This window comes from Adiantum capillus-veneris, chromosome 22 (genome assembly GCF_014529385.1).
Source record: "Adiantum capillus-veneris isolate H3 chromosome 22, ASM1452938v2, whole genome shotgun sequence".
Taxonomy (NCBI): domain Eukaryota; kingdom Viridiplantae; phylum Streptophyta; class Polypodiopsida; order Polypodiales; family Pteridaceae; genus Adiantum; species Adiantum capillus-veneris.
This window is the reverse complement of record NC_140952.1, coordinates 59,973,328-59,990,243: the sequence shown is the minus strand read 5'-3', so window position 1 is coordinate 59,990,243 and position 16,916 is coordinate 59,973,328.

Sequence of the window (16,916 nt, the reverse complement as noted above, 5' to 3'; positions counted from 1 at the left end):
TCACCATGGCCACCTAATTGATGCACCACATGCTGGGAACGACGGAGAGAACTCGTAGCAACTAGCTAGGAACCTCCTCCTTGGGTGACCCACCCCAGGAGGAGGATGCACTCGAGTGTCCAAGGGCAAGAGCCCTAGCAACGTGAACACCAGGTGAGCACAAGGTGTCCCTCTAGAGTGTGACCCAACGGGGGATTTGAACCCACAACCCATAGGTTGAGAGGCCAAAGCCTTACCGTTAGACCAACTCTTTGGGGACCCGATATCACAAACTTTCTTGTACCCTTACCAAAATATAGCTCATGAGAGATTTTCCCTCCTCTCCTTTTTCCCTGTTAACAGGGAGGAGAGATAGAAAGAGCACCAAGAACCTCAAGAGCACACACCCCAACTAAGCCCGATAACAAATTCTCCCTTCTATTCTTGCTCGTATCCTCTTCCTCTTCTGGGAGAGCAAAAACTAAACTTTTTACTCTTTTTTTAGTGCTCATGATTTTCTTCTCACCTTTCACGCCTACTCGTGAATTTCATTCTTCCAAAAATAGCTCTCCAAATGAATCCTCTCCCTCTATTTTGAGGTATCACTTATTTATACAATGTCATGCCGCCATGAAATCTCTTGATAGTGCAAGAGGCTCCACATATTGACGTGACAACCCAAACTCAAGTTGCACCAAATCATTTGATGATGATGCCAAAATGGAGAGACTTGACGTGATGATGCTTTCACATTGTGAAGGCTTTAGGGGATGGAATCTTTAACACCTCCAAGGATGCTCAAATCAAACCCATAACATAGTAGATGCACATTTGCAGAAATCAAACACCATCTCCATCAATTACAAAAGGAGGGACACACCCTCCTTGACTTAGCCCCACAGCTGATAATGATGGTACTTTCGTGTCCGAATGTCTCCATCCCATGCAAGAAGTAGGACTGATTTTCTTCCCTATTTTCCCCTCAAACCTCTTCAAAACTGGGTCCAATGAGCTTAGATATGTCAAGATGTAGAATGTGAGTGTTGTGTAGTGCAATATCATTCAATCCAAGACAATGCCTTGTGACCTCACTTAGGCAACATTAGGCTATGTACACTTGATTTTTCCTACATTGCTCCTTTGCTCTCAAGAGAGTCAATGTAGCATCTCTATATAGCTCCAATCAAGTTGGTCATTTAAGTAGTTTCAACAACTAAATAGGGTGGGGTAGGTAAGTTAGGTAGTTCAACTAACCAAATAGACGAGGTAAGTAGTTGCACCGACCAAGTGGGTGAGGTATGTGGTCGGGACGTGGTCTCACTAACTAGGTAGGTGAGTGCGGAACGCATGATCCAAGGCGTGCACATCAATTCATAGCATCATTATAAGCCATTTTACAGAGCTCCATCATGCTTTCCTTAGAAGAGAGATGGTGTGAACTTGCACATTGTAACACCTCCCTCGAGTTTGACAACATTTTTGTGAAGTATCCTTGAGAGGAGAGATTGTGATTGTTTAAAGAGCTTTTCATTTAGAGCCTTTTAAAGATCTATAGATATTTTTTTAGGAATTGATAAAAATCTAGAGGGTTTAAAGAAATGTTCTATATGGCTTCTTCTCTTTTCCCAATGTGCATCGATCCCAAGATTAGAGACACTAGTTTATCCTCATTAAAGCCAAAGTTTTAGAGGGGGAAAGCTGATTTTGAAAGAGCGCAAAATTGATGAATGTGTGTCCAAGGAGAGAGGCTACACAAGGATTTTCAAAGGAGAGAGAAACACCACATCCTTTTATATCTAGTGATAATTTATTGCACTTAGTTTTGGGGTTTTTGTAGTGGTTGGATACCACAACGTGAGTGATTTAAAGATGCGAGCGTTGGTGCAATTATGGCATCAAGAAAGGAAGTGAAACATCGAGCACGCATCGAGTGGCTACATCATATGGAAGTTAATCACACTTATACAAGTAGAAAATATATCAAGTTTGCAAAATGAATCGAAACAAAGATTGACACAATTTCAATAATGATCCATTTCTAGTCTGTGTTCATAAAATAGCAAAACAAAGCACGGATGTCTATTGCATGTAGAAAATATTCCCAATGAGATTGAGCCTTGTAGTGATCCCAAATGTTGCCACTCTAGGTAGGCTTTTCAATGTAGCATTGGGGACTCCTATCACCTCCATAATAGGACTTTGAGATAGTGTAACCTCTTCATAATATTTAACGTGATGCTCAAACACCGTCGTATCTCTCTCTAAATGTGACAATGGCATTGAAGCTCAACACAAGCAACTCCCAATCCACTACAACTAGAATATATGTCACCCACTAAAGTGTGATCATTAGTAAATGTCAAGTTCATAGCCACCTAGCTAAAAAAACAAACAAGTTAAGTCAATGTAATCATTATGTACATGTTATTAAAAGGTGAAAGCTACGAATCATCCTTGAAGAACTCAATACTACGTTCTGCAATCCCACAAAATTTTTCCTCATCAACAAATGTTCCATCTTCTCTCTCCACCAATGTCCTTGAATGTTCATCAACAAACAAATGCTTGTCAATAGCCTCACCATTCTTCCTATAAAAACCAAGACGATTGCCCTTGCAGTAGAACATGCTAAGAGAAATATCTCCATTCACAAAAACAAAAGATAAATATGCAACTCCAATAAACGATGGCTTCTCACACTTCTTATTAAGTATCCTACCCTTTCCCACATGCTCTTGTGCTTGTGTCTGTGGGTTATAATTTAAAAAGCTGTTTGGTAGGATTGAAGCCCACCATGTGAGCATGCTTAGTTATAATCCCAAAGTGGTGGGTAGAGCATAGAGTAATGTCCTGATAGCCGTTTTTCGGCTCTCCATAATTGCCATAGTAAGTTACTCCACCCTACCAAATTCACCCAAACGCTATGGCTATCCCTACCATTTCACTGTATATAGGCGTGTGTGAGTTAGGGGGCTTTTCCCATATCTTCTTAAAAACCCTCAGCTAGCTAGTCACTGGGTTAGTTGAGCCAAAAAAATAAAAAAAATAAAAAAATAAAAGTATATTATGGCCTCTTTGTGTGTAAATATTTCATTGTATATATGGCCTAAATATAGGGATTTTTTATAATTATTTTGGTATTTTATTTAAATATTTCTACTTAGGTGTGTGTTTTATTAAACCTATGTACACCTTTTTTCATCCTCTTACACCATAATTATATTTTTTGCCAATATGTACATACTCTAACCTCATATTTTTCCTTTGTACAAATCACTCCCACATTTTCACCCTCACCCTCGTGAAAACAAAAAATTGATTTCTACTCATTGGTTACGTTTATTATATTATTTACTTGCATACCTTTTCCTCTTTCACCCAAAATAATTCAAGGAGGGACCATATCATATGATTCCAATATCTTTCCATATCCATAACTCCTCCATATTTTTATTATTATTTTTACTCATTATTCTAACACCATGTGCTCATTGAGCTAAAGTCCATTGAGCTAAAGTCCATGAATAGTCCATACACTACTCCCACCATGTATATATTTTTTTATTCACCAATAATCCTCCTCCATGCATGGGTCAAGGGCAACTTGGATGCTTTGTATTATAATATGACAAAGGAGGGGCTCACTCTTGGATGCATTGTACAAATTCAACAAAGGAGCGGGCCACTAAAAGACTTTTGCAGGCATAAAAACAGGCTTTTTGGTGAGAATTTTGACACCTATCTCCACTCTGAATTTGGAGCGGTGGTCAAAAGAGAAAATGTAGCCCACGCTCTGAATAATCACCTCAAATTTTTTCATGATTTTTGGAGCTACCAGCGGTGAGCTATGATTTTTTGAGTTGACCCCAGTTTGCCCACTTTTCTCACAAGTAGCCCTTAGTCTTCTCTCACCCTTCCACACACCTACTCACTCTTACACATCCCTCCCTCTCCTTCCCTCACTCAAACCTGCAATTTCCATGGCTTCTTCCACCCTCTTCACCATTACCCTTCTCTCTCATCCCTATAGTTCTTTTATGAACCTCTACATACATACACCCTCTCCATGTCTCTCTCTATTGCTTCTATGTTACAATTTCATTTACCTCTCCTAAAAATATCTAAAATTCAGCATCTTAACCATGATAACTTCTGCAAATTGAGGATTTTTCATCAACAAATCCTCTTTTCATCGTGGTGGTCAACCGTGGCGGCGGCGTAAAGAAGCGAAGAAGAAGAAGAAGAAGACCAGCGGTCATTTTTTTCACAATCTACACAAGGGTGAGTTCAAGCTTCTTCAAAGCTTCACCATCTCAATGATTCTCTTTTAATTCATCCCTTTTCCTTCATCAAATCAACTCATCCTACCCATTGTAAATGTATCACTAACAATTCTAGTGATTATTACCACTAACAACTAACTTCTCTTGTAAAAATGCACCCACACTATCAACATATGGAGTAGGCAACCGCACAAGTAAACCAAATTCACTCACTCCCATGGAAGTTTCTCTCCTTTCACCACATCAATAATTCTCTTACTTGAGCCCACATCCATGTGACTCAAGAGAAAAGAGAGACCCCATTCTCATTTGAAATTCATAAAAATTCATAATCCTTGATCTTTCCTGATAAAATTGATTAGGCTTAATCCTAATCAAGACTTCTAAAACCTATAAATAGAACCCATTCCTCCTTGTAAAAGACATCACTATACCATTGCACACTAGATTGAGCGTATCACACACCAGTTCTATCTTGGTTGTAAAGAGAGAGTAAGCTTTTTATACACCATCACCTTGGTGCATAGAAAAGCTTGAGCTAGTTTGAGTGAGGGCGAGTAGAAGATATTCTTCCTACCATTGTTGTATCTACCCCAACATCAATGAATTGGTAGTTTTGGGTGCAATTCATGTCCAAAGGCTCACGCTTCTCCTCCAATTTGGCTTGGCAAACTCATTCAGCTTCATAAGGTGACTTGTTTCATTGAGGGTTGTTGTTTTGTTGCTTGTGATTCATTGGCTATTGTTTGGCTACCATTGTAAGAGGGTGGATGGTGAGAGGGCTCCCATAACCCTAAGACAATGTGCTAGTGATGCTATAACCAAATCTTGTCACTTGATTCCGCAAGCTCTAAGTTCCTTTTTGTGCAAAATATAAAGTTGAAGCTAAGTTGTACACCATCTCTCTCTCTCTCTCTCTCTCTCTCGTGTTTTAGTGTGTGAGAGTGTTCCATTGGTGTTAGGGTTAGTGTAAATTCCTTGCTTGTTTGTGGGTTGCTCTAACGATTCTCCTCTTTTGCGTCCTAGTTCTCTCTTAAACTAGGTGGTGCCCCTTGTGTAGTTGGGATTTGGCTGTGGGTTTGTTGTTTTGGTTTGTGTTGTGTTGTGCCCTAGCCCCATTGAGCAGCACGGGAGCCTTGAAGGGTGTTTAGAGGTTGCTCTTCTTGTTGCCAGCCCCGGACCGCCTCAGTACCACCCGTGGTCTTCAACTATTAGTGATGCTAGAGATGTAACTTTCTTGCTTAAAGTGGGGAACATTTTGGTTCCAATCTAGAACCTGTGCCAGCATAAAGCCAAAGGAATGGTTCAAACTATTGACATTAAGGTTTTGACAAGTACATATCACATTAGAATTAAAGCTCTCCACCAAAAATCCTGTAAGGAAATCAACAAACACAAGGGAGTCAACAAGGTGACTCTCCTCCCCTTCCAATGCCAAATCATTAATGCTTAAACTCTGCAAGAAGATAAGAATACTAAAACCAAACCTTGATAAGATCTATAGCACTATTATTTATGTAGCAAAGGGTGTACAAAAAACAATTATTGCTACACTTACATTACCTCATCAACATGAGAATTTGCATAGATCATGTGTATTGCTCAAATTGTGGTGTCACTCTTTGGCAATGACTCTTCTAATTGAAAACCATAGACACAAGCATTGGATTTACGCTTCCAAGGTAATAAGATCTCTTCAGTATAGCAAAAGTACGTGCTACTTTCTTTCCATCATTCTCTTCCAATGAGGTCTTTGTGGTTGATGGTTGTGACTTCTTTGGAATAGTGAAATGCATGAACTCAAGTTTTTTCTTGATTGAGGAGCTCATAGAGGGCTCAAGGATTGGGCTCCCTTTCTTGAGTGTGGAAGTTTCAACTCTAGAGAAGTTTCCTTTCTTAGAATAAACCCCTTATTAGAGGCGGATTTACCCTCCTCCATGGTGGCTGCCACTACAAACACATTGGCATGATCCACAAAAGACAATAATGAATGACCAATTAAACAATCTACTAATAAAAAGACCCATAATTTAATGAGTGAAAAGAGACATACCATTATAAAAGCTCGCATCACTTCTCGGAGAAGAGCCAAGTCGGTAATCAAGCAAGGGAAACGATCATCTGACTCCTCTATGGACCATCGAAATCAGAAGCACAGAGTCAACCCTTGCAAGTTCTTTTAAATCGTCCATCTTGTTTGGTAAAACTAGAGCCTTTCACTAGCCATCTACTTTTTGTGAGTGAGAGAACCAAAAAATTTGAGTAGAATACTATAATTCTTAAACAACAAAAAACAAATACAACATCATATAGTTAACATTCATCATGTAAAAAACAGTCTCTTGGAGGCCTCCAAAATCTTGTCATCTACCTCTTTGGTGTTTTTTTTCCTTAGATCAGAGAAAGCCAAGCTCAAATGTTTTGTCATTTGATGAGAGAACCAAGTTTCAAAGCCCTCGTGAAGGTTCTCTATGAACTTTCCCTTCAGCTTGATGCATTTCTTTAGAAAATTTTCAGAGTACCACTCCTTTATCAAGTACATCCTAGACTTTTTTGCATTGAAGTACCTTTCATTTCTAGGATCATCTAATTTGTGTGTCAAGATAAATTGAAAAATATTTTGTTTCTCAATTTCAACATGCAAAAAAACCCAGTAAGAATCATTTATAAAATGACTCCACAAACTTGTTACTTAATCTAAAACTTTGCTTACCACTCAGGTGTACTCTTTGTTGTGGAAAAATGAGTGAACTTTCTTTTTTGTTAGACCAATCATATCTTTCTATATTAATCAACTTTAGCTGAACAAAACAGGAAAGAATCCAACCTCATTCACAGGATTTGCAATTGATCTTCAAAAAAGAACAAAATATTTGTATTAGAAAGCAACATTGATTTTTTCAAAACAATTTAGTAACCGTTAAGAGTATAAAAAAGGTAGCAATGTTTGCATGTAGGCATGTGTATGTGAACTCATAGTTGCATCTAAGTGTGTAAGTGTGTGTTATATACCTATGGTGGTGGGTGAATAGAGTTATTGTAGAGTATAATCAAACAACATCGTGTGTTATGCTTTATGAAGCTATTAATGGAGCAATGTGGTCATGTGCATGTGGCCACATGCATGCCTCTAATTGTGTGAGTGTGTGTTAAGTGCCTATGGGAGCATGTGTAGGGTTTCAATTTAGAGTGAAAACAAACCATAAAGTTTTGAGTGCTTGATACAATTTACAAGGTAGCAATGTAATCATGTGCACATGGTCACATGTATGCATGTAGGTGAGTGTTTTATGAAAATATATTTACTTTGTATGCCCTCTCTTTTAATATCTATTTAGTTCTACTCTGAACAAGGGCTTATTTATCTTCTTCCACAACCCGGTTCTACTTCTATCTAACACAATTACTCCTCTAAAAGAGCTTTTACAAGAGAGTCTTTGCTAACCATAGCAAGCATCTAAAATAATAAAGCTCTTTACCAAAATTAGTGCAAATGGTTGTGCAACCATTTCTTCACAAACATTCAAATTCAAAGAATTAAATACATAAGAGAAACAGGTTCTACCACTCTAATAAAATAATAAAGTACTCTCTCATTTTGAGTCCTTAGTGCAAGCATGCACTCTCCATGTTCTTCGTCCATGTATCATTGAGTACTCTAAAAAGTTTACAGGGGAGCATAATTTTAAACTTCAAGAACTTTAGCAAACTTTATAAAGGAAAAGCTCATGTGATTTGATCATGCTCATCAAGATCTGTCGATGCTGATTTCCATCCCAAACAAAACATTTCTTGCCAAGAAGATGTTCCCATTAAGGGGGGAAAGTTATCTCAAACTCATCATTGGTCTCTCTCCAAGTTAATATGCACTCTAATTTATATTCTTTTTGACGGATTGCTCACCATTGCTAGGATTTTTGAAGAAGACAATGAAGGGTGCTCCAAGAACACTATACCATGAGGTCTCAAATCTTTTAACATGGCCTTTGGTACATGATCTCATTGCTCTTTAGCTTCATTCTTTGGTATAGTAGGAAGATCTTGAGATCTCTTCACTATGAAACCCTCAACTATCTCCTCTAGGATACACTCTTGTGCGTCCTTGCCAAAAGTTGGAGGATGCTCTAAGGGCTTAAATATGATTGTTGTAGCCTCAAAAGTACCTCACTTTCAAGAGGAGTGTCTGATCCTATGGGAATGGAAGGGTTCTTTGTGCCTCTCATTGACCCACCACATTCAAAAACACCATTGAAGCTCTAGCTAAGAACCTGCGAAAAAGTCTTGCCAGAAGGTAGACTATATAACCAACTCCTTAATATGAAAGAAAACAACAATGAAAAAGAAAGAGGATTACTAAAATGCCTTTGGAGATAAGCATTGAAATCAAGATAAACTCTTTCAAACATACCTTTGTGTTGCTTGCCCCTCTTGAGCGTTCTTGAGGTTGATGAAGGTCTTTCCATTTCTATGTAAAGAAAGTAAACATCACCCATAAAATACATCGATACAAAATGCACATTTATAAATCATCATGTGAAAACAAACTTCTTTCTAAAAGACATTTTGATAAAAATGTTCAACTGTATTAAAATTTTCTCTGTCCAAAAAAAATAGTGTGCACGCTACTATTTAGATGTGTGATTTGTTTTTATAGAATAGATCTTCCATTCAAGTCAAAGCATGTACTTTCCTAAGTAAATTGTTTAAAAAGTTACAATATAAAAATTATTTTGCCCAGTAAAAAGCATGTACTCACCTACATAAATTTGCAAAAAAAGATTCAAATTTGAAACTATTTCAAAGCGTGCACTCTCCTAAGTAACTGTTTTGGAAAAGAATGAATTATGCAAAACATTTTGCACATTAAAAGAGCAGTGTGCGTCATCCTAAGTAAATTGTGTGAAAAATTTTCAAATTAAAAATATTTTCTCGCATGAAAATCAAAGTGTGGACTCACTTAAGTAAATGTTTCACAAAAAGTTTAATTTCACAAAATATTTTGCCCTCTCATATGTTTTCTTTTTTTTTAAAAAAAATTAAAAAATTCAGAGCCTATTAAAAGAGTAGAGTACACTCTACCAAGGCAATAATCTATTTTTTTGCCTTTAAGAAAAAAGTCTATATTTTGCCAAAACCAAAAAAGAAATAAATTTGGAATAATTAAAAAAATACAATTCTCTAAATGATGTCAATGTGCATCAAAATGTGTTGAAAAAAAGTCAATTTTAAAAAGTATAGGGCACCTTAAGGTCAGCGTGCACTCAACTTAATGTGCTTTGAAAATCAATAAGAATGAAATTGAAAACATAGAATTCAATACATGATGCTTATTGCCTACCTAGGGTTTGAATGTTTGACTGTGGTTATGAATGAGTGTAGGCGTGTGCTTATGTATGTATGTTTGTTTATATTTGTAGGGCATGTATCTATTATGTCAATATATGTATGTAAATGTGTGTTGTATTTTTAGGTCTTTGAAAGGATATATGTGTGTGATACATTTGAAATTGAGTGAATGTATGTGTATATTTATGAGAACATGTATGTGAGTTTATGTATGAGTGTATATCTATGTTAATAAATGGTTGTTTGATTATGTTTGCGTATGTGTATACATGTATTTATGTGTGTTTGTGTATAGAATTGTATATGTGGTGTATATCTATGTTTATGTATGGTTGTTTTATGAATTAATGTGTGTATTCATGAAAACATGTATGTGCATATGTATGCATGTATATCTAAGTTTATGTATGTTTGTTTGACTATGTTTGTGTACGTGTGTACATGTATTTATGCGTGTTTATGTATACAATTGTATATGTGGATGTATGTATGTTTTGGTGTGTGTGTGTGCGTGCGCGTGTGTTTATGTGTAGATGTGGAGGTATCTATGTGCATATGTGTGATGTATTTATTGGTTTGTGAATGTATTAAGTCCAAGGTTAGTATTGAATAACACCCTGATATCCTCTCGAGAAGATCGGAGCAAGAGGGATCGAAATAACAAAAACCCTAGCTCTTCAGAAGGGCATCAATGATAGCAACTTGAGCTATTTACCAAGGTAGGGTTTTACGTGTCATGGATCATGGTTGCTTTGTGCATCTTGCGAGCTTTGTGATCAAAAGGAAGAGAATGTGCTTCTGTCACAAATCGCCACAATTTTGATCGTTTATGCAAAAGATATTGTGAAAGGATATCAAGAGATATGGTCTAATTTTGTTTCCATGACTAGGAATAAAATTAGACTTTCCACAAGGGATGTGGACCAAAAAGGTAGGACAAGATCTTCTACCAATGAAAAGAAGCATTTGGACGAGGTTCTAACCCCTCTATTACAATGAATCGGCTATCAACAAGTCGTAAATGCTTTTTTTTGAAAAATTTAATGAGCTACCAAAAACAAATCTTGCACTCTTAATAGACAACGTGCTAAAAATTTTAGGTTTTAGAGTCAAAGGGTATTGGCCTAGTGGTTAAGGTCAGGGGCTTTTAGTGCACCCCTCTAGGTGTGGGTGAGTGGACGCAATCCCGTAAAACTACTTGAAGCGATGTTTTGAAAAGCTAAAAAAAATCTTAAGTTTTGGAAAATTTATGATCAATCAAAACCACATCATGCAAGCTCTATAAACCGTGTTTTGAAAATTGACGTAGATATGTTCCATGATATGGTTCTGCCTGTTAGGTTTTAATTTGCATTTTGGGGAAAATTTTGAATTCAGATAAACTAGCCATTTTTGCTTGTTTGATTTCAAGAGTTGTTCTTTGATTGGTTTTTTAATGATGACTCCCGTAAATTGCCAAATAAAGAGGCCCTCTTATATTCCATTCTCTTCCTAATGTAAAACCCTCCTAGGTGAGAAGTGCCCCTTTTCTTTGAAAAGGGAACAACCTGGACACCTACTCTTTTACAAACTCCAAATTGGTGGGAATTCAAACAATTGTTTTCTTCTTTATAGTTGACATGGAGGAGGATGACACTTTCGACAACTTGTAGTAAAGTGTTTTGGATATGTACTTATCAATGTCACACTTTTGATTGGTCATTTTGGATCAACATATGGAGAAGTACTGCTATCGGTTGTGTGTGCACGCACATACGCACATGCACACATGCGTGCACACACATCCAAGAGAGCACCAAACAAAGGTGGATGCTGAAATTTATTTCTACTTCTTTATAGAAGTTGATAATATAGGTGCATCAAAATTAAGTAAAAAAATGCAACTTACAATAGTGGCTTTGTATAATAATCAATGTAAATTGCTAGTGAATGAACTAGCAAGATAAGGGGGCATCACTCTTGGTCATGTATATGAAATATGGTGATGATTCTTCTATCTTTTATCCCTTGCAAGGATAACTAAAAGTGAGAATTCATTCACAAAAACAATGTGTTGAGCTTATATCTCTTGACATCTCTTGTTTCCGATTGTGGTGAAAGTTAGTCTATCTTCTCTACTCTAGGGCCTTCTAAAAAAATCAACAATCTTCACATTTTCCTCATGTACTTAAGATCAACAATGCCCACCAAGATGGTGTTTGAAGTGGTAATACACCTCAAATGTGATTTTTCCTAGCATGGAACACTAGGTTTCATGCAATTGTATGCTTCTAATGTTTTCACTTTTTTTTTTGTGTGGCTTTTGGACCTATATCCCCAACTCTCCATACGACAAACCACATAAAAGACATGCTTTCATGAATGATGAGTGTGATTCATGCTAAAGTATCATGTTTTGTACTTGATGAAACTAAATTTGAGAATTACTTTGTTGGTTAGTGTTTACTAAAGTGTTACTCTTGACTTGGATATGGTAACAAATACTTTTTTCTTCTCATGGTAGAGTATCAAGTTTTTTTGTGATGGAACCAAGTGTCAGAATTTCTTTGTTGTTAAGAAATGATGTTAGATGGTCTTCACTAAAGTATTATTATTTTCTTTGATATGGTGAGAAATAATTTCTTCTCCTATGGTTTGTGTGTGTACGTGTGTGTGTGTGTGTGTGTATGTGTATGTGTATGTGTGTGTTTTTTGAACGCAAAAGGCATACCTAAATCAATTATTAGTTTGATTCATGGTTAAGTATTATGTTTTGTACCTGATGAAACCAAATGTGTGCATGTGTGTGTGTATCACTTGAATTTTGCTTGGTTTTTGTGTTTGCTCAGTACAGTTTGCTCGGTGCTTGGTAATACTCCCTAACTAGCAGACTATGTAATGTTAAGATTCTACTATGCTTCCACTAGAGCTGCACATTGAGCTTGAGTAATCACGAACCAGTAACTTCACATGCCTACCTCCAGATGTCTTGAGAATTTCAAAGCACTCCGCAAGATTTGCATCACAAGAAAGCATTACCCATTCTCTATAGAAGGGGTGTAAGGGGCGGTTATAGGAGAAGGGATAATCTATAAGCGACTCATGACTAGCTCGAGCAATCTATTGAGCTTATCGTATGGATCCAAAATAGGCAACAACTCTGCCTCGGTGGGACATAGCTCTGTCAGCTTCGCCTTCCACCTCATTTGATGTAGCACCTTGTCCTTGTCCACAAACCCCGTCATTATCACTCGTATTGCTCCCCGTCACTCTCACCCATTTGAGATTGACATTGAAGAAAACAATCAAGAGATTCTTGGTCCTCAATTTAATGTTCATCACATCTGAAAAAAAGGGGGGGCTGGAGCCTCCCCATCGTCTACGCACGCGGATGATAGGGGAGCTCCAACCCCCCTTTTCTTTCAGACTTTATTGGCACCGCCTTAGGATTTTGAAGCTTTTTAAGATGTTGATTTCCAACGTTCCTTTTGAGCCTAGTGTTAGGAAAAAAACGGGGTCCATTGTATTTTATTGACTAAAATTATAAATTCTTAGTTAGATTTTGAGCTTGCCTTTACAAAAATCAGGAAATTTAGACAAGTTTTAGTGGCAAAACCTTCAAACTTTATACTTAAAACTGTTAAAATTTTAAGCTTGCCCTTATTTTCACCACTCAGGGAAAATGTATTTTTCTAAAAGTGAGCTTCTAGGTGACCAGGCCTTTGTTACACATTTAAGTGACATGTTTGCAGCTCGGTGGGACGCAACTCTAAATAGAAAAAAGACACGTACAACAATAGAAGACAAAAGGTTCTTTGGAAAAAAAGGGGGGGAGGGGGGGGTTGGAGCCTCCCCATCATCCACGTGCACACGCACAATGGGGGGGCTCCATTCCCCCTTTTTTTGGTCAGAGCCTTATGTTGGCCATGCATTGCTAAGATTTGTTGCAAGTATGTGAACACCTGCATATTTGACATCCCAATTAAATCTAGTCATCGCCCACCCGGTACCGCCTAAAGTTTGCTCATTCTAGATAACATAATTCAGGTAGTTGTTGTTTGCACTTAACTCAATTAAGATCCAAAAAGCAGCCCATAAGAGCTCATCCTAGATCAAGTATGTGCAATGATTAATGACAACCAATGGCCAACGTTAACGAGGCAAGCCGAGCAGCAGTACCTAGAAGGGTCTGCAGTAGAAATAGCCCCGCTTGAGATCCCTGCACTACAACTTCAAAGTAGCGATAATGACCCAACCTACCCTAGAACATAGAGCAGGCCAACTCCAACTCGGTGAATAGCCCAATAAAACCCAATGCTTGCAATCACTCAACGCTCAAGCATCCGACACATGTAACCCTACCTATCCATCAACTCCTTCTTACCCTTCCTTGAAGGCCGCTTGCTGATCTCAGGAAACCATTGCAAACCCTCAAACTCTCTCTACACTTGCTTGCAAATTGATCAAAGAATCTTTCATAAAGTAATCAAGGCACATTAGTTTTTGTTAATGCCAGTATAAGGTGCTAGGCACAGACAGATATGCATTGAAATGAAAAGAAGCTCTTTGGTAATGTAGAGCGACACATAGTCAATTAATTAAGTGCAAGCATCATAGAGAACTACCTTCTTTTTTAGTGGTCATGCTTTCAATTGCCAAGAAGAGCTATTGTTTAATCCTCTTTGGGGCCAATGAGATAGATATCCGTGCTCTAGACATTAAAGACCAGATAAACTAGACGAGGGACCTGGCTATGGATCATAGAGCAGGCCTGGAACAAATAAAGTACAATAGGATCATAGTTGCGCTAAAAATTATAGCCAACAAGCAGTGTGTTGGAGATGCTTGGCCTCAACTAACAGTTCACATGCTTGTGGTGAGAGTTGAAAATTATGATAAAGTACAATGGGATCATAGTTGCATTAAAAATTCCAATGTCCATGCAATCCTTCGTTTGTTTGATAAAGCATGCAATGGCCGGTTGTAGCAAAACTGATTTCTCTCAAGTCAACGACATTATTACTCTATTTATTTACGAAAGATTCAAAATGAGCCTATTTTGCCTATTTACAAAATAACTACTGATTGGTAAGAAAGGGTTTAGCTACCGCATGAGAAAACATGCAAGATACACCCTACAGTGTAGTAAACCTATAGAAAAACAAAGTGGTCTAGAGCTATGCATCGAAGAAGTCATCTAAAGGAAGCTTCCATAATATTTCAAACCAATCCTTTTCATTAGCAGGATTAACCACTCAGAGATTTTTCTAGGTAAATAAGAAACACATTCTGATCAAAATTAAAAATGCAAAACTCACCTGTGTCATTTTTCTATTTTTTAAAGTCTTTATCACACTTTTCTTGCTGAAATAGTTGTCCTTAAAGGCTCATCCTTTGATAAATATGGAGGTATCTAGCTACAAACCAACACATAATCCTTATTCCACTTTCCCTACAATAAAAAACAAGTCAATAAATTTGAATGACCACAAAGATATATGCACAATAATTTAATGAAAAACTAATAAAGCACATTAATATATATCCCATAAACCAAATGACCAAGAATTGGTTGAGTAAGAGGATATGAAACTCTCTTTCCATTGATAGCCTCTTGTGCTCTTGTCCTTACAATAAACTTTTTCTCAAATTCATCAAAATCTTATGAAATTTTTTTTTCATCATAAGCACAAAGTGTACTAGTATGGAATAAATAATCTTTCAAGTTGGTTTTCAGTATGTCTTCTTCATTCATTTCAAACAAACAACATCATACAAATCAAACAATCCTTTATATAGCAATATTTGAAAACACAAAAGGGGAAGAGATGGATAACTTACATGTGCAATCTTTGTAAAGCAGCCATTAAGTTGAGCTCATCATTTGGAGAAGGTAGCTTGAACTGAGCTTGAACTCGTTTTTGTATTCTTTTGATATTTTGATATATCTCATTTATGCATTGCATCAAAGTCGTTGTTCTATGGTTGCCTTCCCAAACAAAGAACATTTTGTTGCTAAGGTGTGACCATTTTTCATCCTTCTTGAGCTCCTCTTCAAACTCTTTGTTATATGCTTGAACTAAGCTTGAACTCGTTTCTGTATTATTTTGATATTTTGATATATCTCATGTATGCATTGCATCAAAGTCGTTGTTCTATGGTTGCCTTCCCAAACAAAGAACATTTTGTTGCTAAGGTGTCACCATTTTTCATCCTTCTTGAGCTCCTCTTCAAACTCTTTGTTAACCAAGCTCCAATTTGTATCCCATGTTCATTCATATCCTTCATTGCTCCATCGGACATATCAATAGATAGAATGAAACTACCCTTCATAAAACAAAGTGCCTTTCATCTTCAAGAACTTGTTTAAGCAAAGAGAGGTCTTGTCTCAGCTCCCTTACCCACTCATTGACAACAAAAAGACACAAAGGAACAAGTAACATCATTCCTTGATTCATTGTTACACCCTTCAAAAACTATGAACCCTATGGCTTATTAAAACAGATAGGAATAACGCCCTTTGCAACTTCTTTCTCATTACTCTCACGATCTGCATTCTTTTTCACCTCTGGAATTTTGTTTTCAACATCTTTGACTTGGCTATCCGGCTCTATAATCTCCACTTCTTGCTCAATGTCTACATCAACATCTTTGTTTTTCTTTTTTGTTTCTTATTTGTTTGAGGTTCTACTTTGCTCTTTCCTTTTTCGAATGGGCTAGAAAAATGAAAAGACAACAACAAGAACAAAATGTTGATTACTCTATATGTTCTTCAAAATACATTTCATGATGACCCCTCTTTCAAGAGGGTTTCAGTAACGAAACCCTCAGGGAAATGCTCATTTCCTTGCCAAGGCTAGTATTAAAGTGTGTCAACACCCACTACCATTACGCATGGGGATGCTTTAAAAGCATCAAAATTCATTAAAACCCATCAAATTAAATATATGAGCTTATGTGAGCAAAACCATAGAAAATATGAGCTTATGAATGTGTCACTAAGGCCTTGAAATTGGCATAAAATAATGGGTTTTGCTGGCGAAGCCCATTAAGAAGGGCATCAAATTTAAAAAATATCAAGTATCTTGATTAGAGTAAATGCATCGATAAAGACCTCCATCTTTTGCAAACTCATGCAAAAGAAGTTGATTTTCTCTCTCTTTTAGTAGACCAACATTATTATTGAGCTAATTGGTAACATGGTAATGTGTGACAAAGTCATACCATACTCATATGGCGAAGGATGATACACCTTACTATTACCACATCGACATGCAAGTATTGTAATCCCCGAATCAACATGAGTCTCTTCACAATGCTCTTACATGA